Source organism: Macaca mulatta, chromosome 7 (genome assembly GCF_049350105.2).
Source record: "Macaca mulatta isolate MMU2019108-1 chromosome 7, T2T-MMU8v2.0, whole genome shotgun sequence".
In the NCBI taxonomy this organism is placed as follows: Eukaryota; Metazoa; Chordata; class Mammalia; order Primates; family Cercopithecidae; genus Macaca; species Macaca mulatta.
In genome coordinates this window covers 174,263,818-174,279,108 of record NC_133412.1, presented here as the reverse complement: position 1 = coordinate 174,279,108, position 15,291 = coordinate 174,263,818, and the positions used below count along the sequence as shown (strand labels likewise).

Genomic DNA, 15,291 nt, shown 5'->3' with positions numbered 1-15,291 from the left:
ATTTAAACACTTTTTTATGGTAAAATTTCGCCAAAATAGTCCATGCTAGACTCTACTTTATGTATCTCTTTATTCATTTTTTGTTTCGCTTATTCATTTAGTAAGCATTCATGAACAATCATTTGTTTTTTCAGAGAAAACACAGTATGATCAGCCCATCAACAACCCAGAATTGTAATACAATTAAATGCAACTATACACATGAACCTGACCCCGTATGGGAAGAGCCTAGTTTTAGGTCTTTTTGTTTTGCTTTTTTTTTTTACCCAAACATCAGTAAGATACTACAGGATAAATAATTCACACTTTTTTAACACATGCTCCTCTTCAGTCCATGTTGTACCTCAGTGGTTCTCAACTGGGGCCAATGTTGCCCCCCACAGATGAAATTTGCCAAAGTCTGAAGAAATGTTTGATTGTCACACTGGGAGGAGGGTCAATATTGGCATCTACTGAGTAGAAGCCAATGAAGTTACTACACATCCTACAATATACAAGACAATCCTGCACCATAGAGAATTACCCAAAATGTCCATACAGCCAAAGTCAAGAAACACTGCTTTACGTTCCTCAAATAACTGAATACATTCACTCCTGTGTATACATTCACTCATATCATCAGTATCTGTGAACATACAGACTGCATCAGAAATATGAATGGCATTAACACCTGTCCATTTGCTCATTACTCCCAGACTAGATCATATTTTCTTGTGTTCATTAAGAAACAGCACCACCTAAATAATGCGGGACAAACAACATTGATTTCTAGGTACTTATCTCTCTATATATACTCCTTACCCAAATAAGTATCAGATTTAATCAATTTATGTTGAAACTTGAGTGCTTCAGAAGTGTGTTAATAATAATAAATACATTATACATTCTCATAATTAGGCCACATATGGCTCTACTTGTCTTCCTTTATTTACATATTTGTTTCATTTTTCATTTACTAAATCTTTTCTAGTAATACAATCCACACCTATGAACCTCAACTGCCTAAGAACAAAATCCCAAATAATTCTAACTTCTACTATAATATCATTTACCATATAGGTGTTAACTAGGTCTCCTCTTGTAATGGACCTCAGAGTTACAGGGTTTAATCAAAATCATCGATTCAGACACCCCAGAATACTCATCATTGGTCTAGGCCTAGCATTCCTTTTTTATTCATTCATTCATACTTTATTGTTTCACTCATTGAGCCACTAACAACAAAGCCGATAGACACAAATCAAAAAAATCTAAGAACGAGATCCTTGAATATTACTGACATCTATAAACTTATTTTACATAGAAGTGACACTGCATTTTTTTAGAATGGATCTAAGCATTATACAAATAATGAACTACACTTCCTTGCTTCATACCAAACTCACATTAATATTTCATCCAGACTTTCTTGTATTTAATTTGTCTATATTTTAAAGATAGTACGTGAGGTAGCCAGCCTCCAAAATGGCTCCCAAAGCCCATGTCTCCTGGTACGCATAGCCTTGTGTAGCTTCTTTCCATATTAAATCATGACTGCCTATGTTACCAATAGAATACTGTGGAAATGATGGTGTATGACTTCTGGAGCCAGATTATAAAATACTTTGAGAGTTCCACATTTCTCTGTCTTAGATTGATTGCTCTAGGGGACATCAACTGCCATGTTGTGAGGATACTCAAGCAGTCCTGAGGAAGAGTCCATTTGTGATGAAACTGTGGCTTCCCATAATCAGCACCAACTTTCCAGCCATGTAATTGAAGCAGACTCTCTAATACAGTCAAGCTTTCAGATGACTGCAACTTCATCTGACATCTTGCTTGCAACTTCACAAGAGACCCTAAGCCAAAACTGCCCCCAGTAAGCCTCTCCTGGATTCCTGCCACATAGAAACCGTGAGAAATAACAAACATTATTGTTGTTTTAATCCATTAAATTGTTCAGTAATTCATTACACAGCAAAAGATAATAATACAATAGAATGAACAACTGTGGAACCACCATCTTAACTCACAATGAGGACACTGACACTATCTTCCTCTTCCTATCTAGAGGATATTCACTCCTCTATTCACTCCTCTAGCTTCACCCTAGAGGAGTGAATAGCCTTGATCTTTAACATTAAAGAAATGTGTGTAAATCAACCACGGCACAAAATAAAATACAATATTAAAAACCTCTGAAAAATAAAAGCCCTCCATCATTTGTAATGGACCTAAGTTGGGCTGAATTAAGACTAATCATAAACTTTGGTTCACTTCCATTATTGGTTTTTGCATGGTATGCTTTTCATATATGTATATATTTAGCCGTTTATTCTTCTAACATAATTTAGTGATGAACAAGCCACCTAAACCCAGGACATGAGTTGTGACTATTATCTGCAACAGTCTCTGACCTCCTTAACCACAGAGGTGAAACACCCATATCTTTATTGTTATTGAATAATTAGGTGTGGCATGTTCATTGTGTGAAGGAAAATACACATTTTAGAAAAAAATGAAACAGCAAAGACTTAACTTCTTTTAGAAATTCTTTTAGATTAATCATAAGCCTTGGTTCCTAACACATTCTCATTATTGAGTCAAGAATAACCATACCTTTTGGATTTATTGTTTAATTTTTAATATAATGAACCCTTAAATCCATCCAACACAAGAGTAATAAATGTAACCATTACAACTATCCATTTGTATACTCCTAACCACATAAACACCCAAACCTCATTAATCTCTTTTAAGGGACCGTATTTGAGCATTGCTGAGAGTGTGCCATGAAGCAGTGATCCAAGATTTACCTTAATTTAAGCATTTACTGACTCACTTGTGTTCTTTCTTTTATTTAATTACCCCAAAAATAATTTGATGATTTATTCATCTTTTTTTAAAAAAAGAATAAAACCAAACAGTAATCCAGAAGTGGAATACAATTTCATGCAACTGTTGACATGCACTGTGTCCAAAGTGGGATCCATGTAGATGTCTTTTTTCTTTAATCTGTAAAAATGGGTTAATTGTTATCTTTGTTTCATGACACATTGGCCAATCCTCTATATTCTTTTAAATAATTGAAACACAAACTCATTTGTTCATTCGCTTTTTACAATACATCAAAATGAATAAAATCCAAGAAACTAGACAAGAACACTAATATCTGTTTGTATGCTCACTTGCCCAAAAATACAAATGGCTAGATCATTATTATTTTTTTAAATAATGTTCAGTGAACAGAATTGGATTAATAATACCTACGATCATATTCTCAATATTAGTCCACACCTGGCCTTCTTTCAATTAGGCAATTATTGGAAAAATTACTTTTAATATAAATGATTTGTTTGTTTTCTAAATAAAACCAACAACCCAACATCAGTCCAAAATTACAACAGGGACTCTCATGAAATTAGATATGTCTTTTATGGAAAATTGTAAGGGGGACTTAATCTATTTATGTTATGAAACTCAGTGCTTCAGAAAATAACAACAATTAGTAATAATCCTTGTTTCATTACAGACTTGCATAATTAGCCCATCATTAATTTCTGCATCTTTATTCTTGCACTGGTTCACTTCTCATACCATTCACAGCATGAAAAACTGTGAATCAGATCTTTGGCTTTTCCTAACTTTTGCTGTAAGCCCCTTTCCCACAGAAGAAATAACTAGTTTCTTTTTTCTCTGAGAATCAAAATCTTTGATTCCTACAGCTCAGAATACTAATGACTGGCTATACTTGACATACTTTATGCATCGTTTATTTCTTTATTCATTGTTCATTAATAATAGTATAATCAATTCTCATGAATCAAAAAGGTCAAAAACAACATCTGTGACTACTAATAATTGTATATATGTCCATTGAGCACAAAGCTAATAGATGAGGTCACTTTTTGCAACATATATGTGTGTGTGTATTTGCATACATATACATATACACACACATATATGCACTTTTTGCACATATAAATTAATCAACATCCTTGTTTCATGTCAGTTCCATGCTACTCACTGGTCCACAGTTGGCCCTTTTTCAAGTGCCAAAGATGACGTAATAAATTACCAAGGAATCATAATCTTGCTGCACAACTAGAACACTGACAATATTGTCCATCTTCCTATGTGCTCCTCCCTCAAGGAATTAATTATCAGTGGATAGGTACTTAACTGAATCACAGTGCAAAAATAAAACAGAATTTGAATCGTCTCTGAAAATGAATGAAACACCTTGTATCTTTTTTATTGAATTTTACTAGTGCTGAATCAGATTAATCATAAATCCCAATTCTGAACATATTCTTATCACTGGTCCATATTGGTGTTACCTAGTTTTATTTATTAATATATCCAGTTATTATTTTAATAAATTCAGGCAACACCTATAAACCAACCTCCCAATCCAAGAACAGTAAACGCTAATTGTTACTTACATAAATCTCTTCTCTCCTTACCTGCAGAGGTAAAAGCCAAGATCTTTAGCATTAGAGAATGATTAAACCAGTTCTTCACCATAATGTGCTCATTTGGTGAAGTAAAATACATATTTTCAAGAGAAAGAAAGACCCTACAGTTAGACTTTTTAATGGAAATTTGTTTGGCAGTATTAGATTAATCATAAACTTGGGTCACCTCATCATTGCCCAAAAATGGCACTCCTTATTTATTGACTTGTGTAGTTTGGACTTTTAAATAATACAATGAATATCAACATGAGAATAAGAGCCATATCTATCATAAATATCTGTCTACATACTCCCTATCCATAAATTTAACAGATAGGTGATCATTTTTGGTGGATCTCACTTGTGTAAAATTAGATAAATGTAAACCTTCATTTTATGGCATATTCTCATCTATGACACAGAATCTTTCTGATTTATATGTCTAGTGATTTGCTTATTTATTCATATATACAATTATGCATGGAATAAATTACATATCTGTTTTTCTAAAGAATTACTCCATGGAAATTTCAATGTATGCTTTACCCAAAGCAGGGGCAACCTGGAGCTCTATTTATCTGGACAACATTAGAGTATAACTGGAGTAATCATTATCTTTGGTTCATAACACATGTTCCTCATTGGCCCATGCTTGACCTTCCCTTAAGTAATTGATCTAGATATGAACAACCTCCTGTATTCCCTTAGAACAACATATCAGTAACAATGGACTCCAAGACGAAAGATACGAACTGTCAATATCTGTCTACATGTTCATAGCCCACAGCCACAGTCAACAAAATCCTCCTCTTTTAATTTTCTGAAAAATAAAACTCACTAAATAATGTTGGATTAATTATAACCCTGGTCATATGACACATTCTCAATATTGGTTCATGTTTGGCTCTATCTCAATAAAATATAGTAAACCCACTAGCAGCCCAGAACTGAAATACTCTATGATCTCTCTCTATGAACTTAACCCAAGTTAACCCAAGTTAGAAGCGCCTAGATCCCACTTTCTCTATATGGACATCAGTAGGGTAGAACGGGATTAGTCATAAGCTTGCTCCACACTGTCCAGAATTGACCCTTGACATATAATTATATTCATTCAACTTAAAAAACAATATATAATTACCAGAGATCTTAGATTCTATACTTGAACACAAAACAACCCACATGCTCATTACCCATAGAAATAACTGACTCTATCCCTTGCCATTTTTTGTTGTTTTTTATAAAATTCAGTAGATACAATTAGATGGATCATAACTGGTGTCATGTAACACATCCTCAAATTGGCACATATTTGCTCCTTTTCTGTTACAGTCATGTAATATTTTATGTAAATATTTTCCCTTCTTAATAAACTGACAACCAGCAACCTCTTACCAATCCAGAATGCCAACATGGACACTTAGATGCATCTATCTATGTGTTTCTGTGTGTCTGGAGCTCCTAGGTACTCCAAACGACAGCTTTTGCCTATGTATTATATTGAAATTCAGTATTCTACAAATATATTACTAGTAACACTTGTTTCATGACATGCTGTCATAAATGGTCCACATATGATAGTCTTTATCTTCACTTACACATTACTTTGTTAATGCATTCATTGATTCACTTACAATCCCTACCTAAGCACTCACTGAAGCCGAAGAACCTGAACTTCTACTCTGAACTCCACTCCCTTACAGAGAAGAGCAAGGTCTCTTTCTAATGGACTTCAGAGTTTAGGGTTTAATCAAAATTAATCATTCATATGCCCCAGAACTATTCATCACTCACTTTTTTCTCATGTATTTACTTATACACTGTTTATTGACTATGCATACTATTTCATTAATGATTTCACCCACAAAATAATTTACATGAATCACAAAAACCCAAGAACAAGACCTCTGACTGTTGCAGAATGCTATCTCCACGCTCATTTCCCACAGAGCTGGTAGACGAGATCTCTTTTTAATTGAGACTCAGACTGTGCCTATAATTAATCAATAACCTTGCTTACTACCCATCCCATGTGCCACTGCTCTTTGCTCAATCATCTTTCACTTGATTTACTCATAACTTAACAGCAGTACAATGAACAGTCTCTCATCTCATTCCACAACTGGAACACTGGCAATTCGTTCCATATTTGTAGGTGCTCCCTTCCCAACAATGTAAAAGCCTAGATCTTTATCAATAGAGAAATCTTCTTAAAATATGGTGCACAATAGAGGAGAATATTAAGCAACCATGAAAATGAATACAACCTCCTCCAATTATGTTTGTAAGGGATTCCAGTTGTACCAAAATAAACTCATCTTTCTAAGGGACTTCAGCTGTACTGAAATGAATTCATCTTAACCTATGGTTCATTACATATTCCCAATATTGGTCCACGCATGGCATTGTTTAATTGGTTTTGATTTTGTTATTTTATTTTTAATTGACAGATAAAATTATGTGTATTTATAGTGTACGACATGATGTTTTGAAGTATATATACACTGTCGGTTGACTAACTCTAGCTAATTAATATAAACATTACCTCCCATAGTTGTCATTTTTGTGGCGAGAACACTTCACATCCACTCTCTCAGCATTTTTTAATTCTATTTATGTTTGAGGTAGCCATTCATTCTTTGAATTAATTCGATGGACAACATCAATAGCCCCCTTCAAAGCAAGAACAAGAACTCTGTTACTCACATGTGCCTCTCTGTTTCTTATCCACATAAGTGACAGACATGATCTCCATCACTGGATAACAAATAAGTCAGATCTGGCATATGGGATGTGGAGTGAAAACCAGATTTTAGAAAATTCAAGAAGCAGCACAGATTTAGATTTTTTAAGGGACCTAAGTCCCGTTGTACCAAATTTATATATAAAAAAAAACCTGCAGTTTTTGTCAAATTCCCAATTAGCCTAAGAATGGCCCTGATTTTATTTATTGACTTGTTTAATTACCAATTTAGGCACTATACGGAAAACTCCTGAACCTATATCCTAAGAAAAAGATCAAAACTATGCATGTTCCAAATTCCATCACTTAAGCCCCACCCACAAAGGTAAGAACCAAGGTGATCTTTTTTATAGGTCTTCCTTGATTAGAATTGGATAAATTTATGTTCCCATTTCTTAACACATTTTCAGCAATGGTCTGTGTTTGATCCTAACTTATGAATCTATTCATTTATTTGTTTATTTTTTATTCACTCATGGAATAATTTGTTAGTATTTTTATTTTCTTCAAAGAAAATGCAAAATGGCCTAAAATATTATTGCAAATAACTGATTCTATGCGCTTTATCCACAGTGTGCAGAACCCCATACCCCTTTTATTTATACAGACACTTTTAATGATAAATTAACCTTATTCATCTATGTTTGTCCTCTTTTATTTATTTATTTTTTTTTTTTTTTTTTTTTTTTTTTTTGAGACGGAGTCTCGCTCTGTCGCCCAGGCTGGAGTGCAGTGGCGTGATCTCGGCTCACTGCAAGCTCCGCCTCCCGGGTTCACGCCATTCTCCTGCCTCAGCCTCCCGAGTAGCTGGGACTACAGGCGCCCACAACCGCGCCCGGCTAATTTTTTGTATTTTTAGTAGAGACGGGGTTTCACCATGGTCTCGATCTCCTGACCTTGTGATCCGCCCGCCTCGGCCTCCCAAAGTGCTGGGATTACAGGCGTGAGCCACCGCGCCCGGCCCCTGTCCTCTTTTAAATAATTGCTTTCCTGCAATCAGTAGGACTGCTATACTCCAACAACAACAAAGCTAAAAATCTAATCAAAAACTCAATCGCTTGTATGGCAACTGCAACAAGAACAAAAAAGTACTTAGGAATATACCTAACCAAAGGGGTGAAAGATCTCTACAAGGAAAACTACAAAACACTGCTGAAAGAAATCATAGATGACACAAACAAATGAAAACACATCCCACGTTCATGGATGGATAGAATCAATATTGTGAAAATGGCCATGTTACCAAAAGGAATCTACAGATTCAATGCAATTACCATCCAAATACCATCATTATTCTTCACAGAACTAGAAAAAATAATCCTAAAATTCATATGGAACTGAAAAAGAGCCCACATAGTCAAAGTAATACTAACAAATCTGGAGGCATTTCATTGCCCAACTTCAAACTATACTACAAAGCTATAGTCACCAAAACAGTATGATACTTGTATAAAAATAGGCATGTAGACCAATGGAAAAGGAGAGAGAACCCAGAAATAAAACCAAATACTTACAGCCAACTGACCTTCAACAAAACAAACAAAAACATAAAGTGGGAAAAGCATACCCTACTCAACAAATGCCGCTGGGATAATTGGCCAGCCGCATGTAGAAGAATACAAAAGCCAACTCAAAATGGATCAAAGACTTAAAATCTAAGACCGGAAACCATAAAAACTGTGCAATATAACATTGGAAAAACTCTTCTAGATATTGGCCTAGGCAAAGAGTTTTGACCAACAACACAAAAACAAATGCAACAAAAACAAAAATAAATAGATGGGACCTAATGAAACTAAAAAGCTTCTGAACAGCAAAAGAAATAATCAGCAGAGTAAACAGACACCCCTCAGAGTGGGAGAAAATACTTGCAAGCTATGATCTGACAAAGGACTAATAATCAGAAACTACAAGGAACCCAAACAAATCAGTAAAAAAACAAAAATAATCTATCAAAAAGTGGACAAAGGACATGAATAGACAATTTCCAAAACAAGATATACAAATGGCCAACAAACATATGAAAAAATGTTCGGCATCACTAATTACCAGGGAAAATGCAAATTAAAACCATAATAGGATGCCACCTTACTCCTGCAAGAATGGCCATAATTAAAAAATCAAAAGTTAATCAATGTTGGCATGGATGTGGTGAAAAGGGAACACTTTTACACTGCTGGTGGGAAGGCAAACTAGTACAACCACTATGGAAAACAGCATGGCGATTCCTTAAAGAATTAGAAGTAGAACTACCATTTAACCCAGCAATCCTACTACTGGGTATCTACCCAGAGGAAAAGAAGTCATTATATGAAAAAGACACTTGTACACACGTTTATAGCAACACAATTCACAATTGCAAAGATATGAAACCAGCCTACATGCCTATCAACCTGCAAGTGGATAAGAAAAATGTGTATATATATCCACCAAATGGAATACTATTCAGTCATAAAAAGGAACAAAATAATGGCATTCGCAACAACCTGGATGGAGTTGAAGACCATTATTCTCAGTGAATTAACTTAGGAATAAAACCAAACATCATATGTTCTTACTTGTAAGTGCAAGCTAAGCTATGAGGATGCAAAGGCATAATAATGACATAATGAACTTTGGGGACTCAAGGGGAAGGCTGGTAGGGGATGAGGAATAAAAGACTACACATTGGGTACAGTGTACACTGCTCAGGTGACAGATGCACCGTCACCACTAAAGAACTTACCCATGTAATCAAAAATGACCTATTCCCCCAAAACCTATAAAAATAGAAAATTTTTTAAAAATTGCACAATAGTTAATATATAGTAAACAATTATTGTTAGCTATATTACTAACAGTTGTATTATTTTTTATTATTTTATTATTATAGTTTTATTTTGTCATTGCTATGAGGGAAGTATTGTTCTTGATGCTACAGTTAATAAAAAAATTCTGTCAATAAAAAATAAGCAAATAAATAAATAATCCCTTCCTTCATATGCTTAGAATAATAACATCAAAATTTGTTAACCTACATACCCTGAACAAGAGCTCTAAATAAGACTAACATCTGCCCATAAGCTCAACAGTTGGTGCCTGCTTGATCTTTCAATTAGGTAGTTCTGTAAGCAATTATTTCTGTTCCCTTCTTTTCCCTTTTCATATTAAAATACGGAACAAAATTAACAGCCGGCAACCCAGAAACATACATCTGCCCATATGTTCCTAACCAATATGGTAACAGCCTTGAACTATTTACTTATTAGAACTCAGCTTCTCAGAAATATTTAATAATAATTTATATCTCATTACATACTCTCATAATTGGTGCATATCCAGCCCTCTTTGGCTGAATTCATTGGTATGTGTCTTTATTTACTCATGCACTGATTTACTACTAATAGTAGGATTCATATCAGATCTGCAAAATCCTAAGCACGAGATGCTTATATTCCTCACTGCAGCTACAAGCTCATGTCCCACTGAGGCAGTAAACTAGGCTTGTTTTTACAATGAACCTCAGAGTCATATAGTTTAATCAAAATCCTTGATTCAAGCACCCCAGAGTACTTATCATTGGTTTAGTTTTGAGACTTTTTATTTATTTATACAGTTGTTTGTTGATTTAGTTCATTAATTGACTAAAAATTACTTAATCAATATTCATGAATCACAACAAAGCAAGAATAAGATATGTGAATGTTATAACTGATATATGTAGGCTAATTTCTCCAAGAGCTAATCCACCAAATCTCCTTCTACAGAGGATCTCACTGTTACACGTATGGACCAACCAAAATCCTTATGCAGTCTCACACTCAACGTGGCCCAGGCAGGGCCCTCTTTCTCTAGCCTTTCCTCAACTATTTTCAAATTTTAAATATTTAACAAAGAACATAAAGGAACATCATGTTTTCCTTCACTGACAACATTTTTTTCCTTCCTTGTGTTTTCTCTGCCATAGCTTAGAAACCTAAATCTTTATCAATGGCAGAATGTGTAAATTAAGAGTAGTGAAAAAGTGAAATACTAAACAATTGAAACTGAATGAAATATCTTCTTCCATCCACTTTTTCGCAGAACCGACTTGTTCAGAATTATATCGATCTTAAATTTTGTTTCAGGGTACATTTTCACCAATGCTCATTCTTTTTTTTAAGTTTTATTTTATTCTTAAAATAAAATAAAATGTTATTTAATTGACAAATCCTTCTTGACCCTCTTTATGTATTCATCTATTTGCTTATTTACTGTTTAATTTGTAATAGGCTAATTTAATCTTATATCTATCTTTTTAAAGAAAATTAACAAGGATAAATCTACCAGCATCCAAAACTGAATATAACATGAACCCATCTGTGAACATTAAGCAGTTAGGGGTCCAGACATTATAACCTTTATATGGACATCAGCAGTATAGAAATGACTTTATCCTAATACTTGCTTCATAATTTATGACCATCACTGGTCTGTCATTTGTCTTCTTTTAACTTATTGTGACATAAACTTCTTCATTCATTCCCTTACAATCCATAGCTGAGAATCCAAAGAAACTGTTCAAAAACTCTGAATAAAACTAACATCTGTCAATCTACCCATTACCCACAGAAATAATCAACTAGATCTTCATTCTCATTGTTGTTCAATGAACTCAATGACTAGAACTGGATTAATATTAATTCTTATCACCTGACACCTTCTCAACACTGGTCGTCTTCCATTTTCTTATTTCCGTAAAAATCTCTACCTTAGAAATAAGAGCAACCATCCATCCCTGTGCTTGTGTGTATTTTATTGACTTCAATGCTTCAAAAACATAATAATAATCCATTGGTTCATGCTTGGTTTTCTTTTTTTATTCATTTACACATTTGTTTAATAAGTTCACCTGTAATCCCAGCACTTTGGGAAGCCTAGGCGGGCAGATCATTTGAGGTCAGGAGTTCGAGACCAGCTTGACCTACATAATGAAACCCCGTCTCTACTAAAATACAAAAATTAGCCAGGCATGGTGGCAGGCACCTGTAATCCCAGCTACTTGGGAGGCTGAGGCAGAAGAATTTTCTGAACCCAGGAGGCAGAGGTTGCAGTGAGCCAAGATCACACCATTGCACTCCAGCCTGGGCAACAGAGTGAGACTCCTCTTCCAAAAAAAAAAAAAAAAGTTAATTTATACATTTGTTCAATTTGTTTAATTATTTACTCATCAATTCACTTAAACAATGCTAATGTAATCAATACCATCAAGATCCTGCTACAGGCCCATCTATGAAAGTAGGAGACTGGGTATCTCTCAGTGGATTTCAGTGGTGCCTACATGGATTAATCCTGCCCACACTCAGCACTTGCATGCTTAATCCTCTTCCATTTAGTCAGCTACTTAATCAGGTATTTGTTGTTAGTAATTGTCTTTGAAACAAAAAAAAACTGAAGACTAGCAAGACACCACCAACAAAATAAAACAGCATGGATTATTACATGATCTTTTCATATCTTCCTTACCTAAATAAACTAACCATCCTTACCTAAAAGAATTAACCATTAAACCATAGCCATTATTGATACAGGTTTTGGTGCTTAATAAAAACTATTTATAACAGGCCAGACACAATGGCTCATGCACTGAGAGGCCAAGGAGGGTGGATCGCTTGAGCCCAGGAGTTTGAGACCAGCCTAGGCAACACAGTGAAACCTCATCTCTACAAAAAATACAAAAAAATTAGCCAGGTGTGGTGGCATGCGCCTGTGGTCCCTGCTACTAGGGAAGCTGAGGCAGGAGGATGGCTTAAGCCTAAAGGTCGAGGCTATGGTGAGTTGTGACTGTGCCACTGCACTCCAGCCTGGGTGACAGAGTGAGACTCTGCCTCAAAAAAAAAATAAATAAATAAATAAATAATCCTTGTTTCAGCAGGTCTACATTTTAATGTTTAGCATGTGCTGTTTCCATTTTTTTCTCATTCATTTATTCACTTATTAGTGATTCATCACTGATTAGCCAATAATAATACAATCAGTACCCATGGATTAGAAAAACATAAAATTGAATATTCCTCTCATTGGATTATAGCAATGCTGAGCAATAAAAAATTTAATGCCACCTACACAAATACTTGTAAATTTTCTAGAAGCTCCAGTATTTAAAAAGTAAAAAGAAACAGGTGAAATCAACTGTAATTGTGTATTTTATTTAGCCCAGTATCTAAAATACTATCTTTTAATCGATATAAATAATTCTAGAAATATTTTACCTTTTTCATATTGAGGCTTCTAAACTCGGTATGTATTTTTCCATGTAGATCACATGTCAATTAGACTAGTCACATTCCAAGTGCACAGTAGTTCCCGTGGCTAGCAGTGATGGTATTAGACAGTGCATGTCTTTAATTTCCCACAGAAATAATACACTAGATATCTTCCTATAATGTATCTAAGTATGACACACATGGATCAATGGATCAATCAACATTCTTCATACATAGCAATGCCACAATTATCACTGGCCCATCCTTAGCCCTCTTTCTTTTAATTTGTCTATATTTCAAAGATGACACAATGAGCTACCATAAATCTACCATCTTCTTGCCCAGTAGAATACTGATAATTACTTTCAATCTTCCCATGTGCTACCCTCTTAAGCAGTTAATGGCATAGGTCTATATCGACGGAGGACTGTTTAAATCAACAGTGATGTAAAATGTATACGAATATTAAACTGCCAGCAACACAAATAAAATAGCCTGACTGTATTCTTAATGGAAGTGGTGTTGAGTTGGATTAATCATGAACACTGATTCATATAACATTCTCATCATTGGCGCATGCGTGTTCTGTGGTATTTTAATATGTGGAGCTATTTACTTCTTTTAAGTAATACAGTCAACATCTGTGAGCAAATTATCCAAACCAAGAACAAGGACCCTGACTGTCCTGTCATCAGCCTCCATGCTCCTTGCCCACAGAGAAAGCAGCCCGGCCCTCATCATTACAGAATAGCTGATCACCTGCGGTGTACTCACTCTGTAGAAGAGAAAGCAAGTGTGAAAAGGTGTGAAAAAGACTAGATTTAAACTTTTTAAAGAAATATTAAAATTGCAAAATACTGGATTAACCATAACCCTTGGCTTGTGCCACATTCCCAACATTGGTCCGTGGCTCGCCCTCTTTCTCACCACTGACCCACAATTAACACTTCCTTCTTAATTGACTTCATCAATTGATTATTTTAATTATTAACTTAATAAACACCATTGAGTGAATCTCCTAAAATAAAAATGAGAATGATGACCATTACAAATCCCGTCTATGTGTCCCCTCTTATATGAATGACAGGCCCAGGTAGGGAGAGCCCACATTATCTGCCCAGCAGGACTAGAGTTGCCGTGGGGTGGCACTGCTCAGTGCCTCCTATTCTTTTTGTAAGTAGGAGTGGTTCTTGTGGCCTTCATGTCTATAGAATATTTACCATACAGGAGACAGATAACCTATTTATTTCAGGTCTTTGAATTTTAAAAATCTATTCACTTACTGATTTTTATAATATAATCAAGGAAAACACCACGAATCTACCATCAAAACCAAGAAAAACAGTAGTATATTATAGAGATAGATATATAATTGATTGATAGATAGATAGATAGATAGATAGATAGATAATCTTTTAATCCTTAACCATAACTGGAGAAACAGAAACCTTTATATAATGGACTTAATCTGTTCAGAAATGTATGGATATAATATTTGGTTCATGACACACTTTCTTTTATTTATTTATTTATTTTTTGAGACAGAGTCTCGCTCTGTTGCCCAGGCTGGAGTGCAGTGGCACAATCTCGGCTCACTGCAAGCTCCACCTCCCGGGTTCATGCCATTCTCCTGCCTCAGTCTCCTGAGTAGCTGGGACTACAGGTGCCCACCACCATGCCTGGCTAATTTATTTTTTGTTTGTTTGTTTGTATTTTTAGTACAGACGGAGTTTCACCGTGTTAGCCAGGATGGTCTCAATCTCCTGACCTCGTGATCCACCCACCTCGGCCTCCCAACATGCTGGGATTACAGGCGTGAGCCACCACACCCGACTCATGACACACGTTCATCACTGGTCCATGCTTAGGCTTCTTTATGTATAATGAC

General features: G+C 35.1%; 2 non-coding genes across 2 annotated transcripts; both read right to left on the bottom strand.

Moving 5' to 3' along the window:
- Positions 1-1,083: 1,083 nt before the first annotated feature.
- On the bottom strand, positions 1,084-1,155 carry LOC114679983 (small nucleolar RNA SNORD113/SNORD114 family). Its single transcript, XR_003732064.1, has one exon. It is a non-coding gene; the product is annotated as a small nucleolar RNA SNORD113/SNORD114 family (small nucleolar RNA).
- Positions 1,156-10,673: 9,518 nt separating this feature from the next.
- LOC114679989 (small nucleolar RNA SNORD113/SNORD114 family) lies at positions 10,674-10,745 on the bottom strand. Its single transcript, XR_003732068.1, has one exon. It is a non-coding gene; the product is annotated as a small nucleolar RNA SNORD113/SNORD114 family (small nucleolar RNA).
- Positions 10,746-15,291: the final 4,546 nt, after the last annotated feature.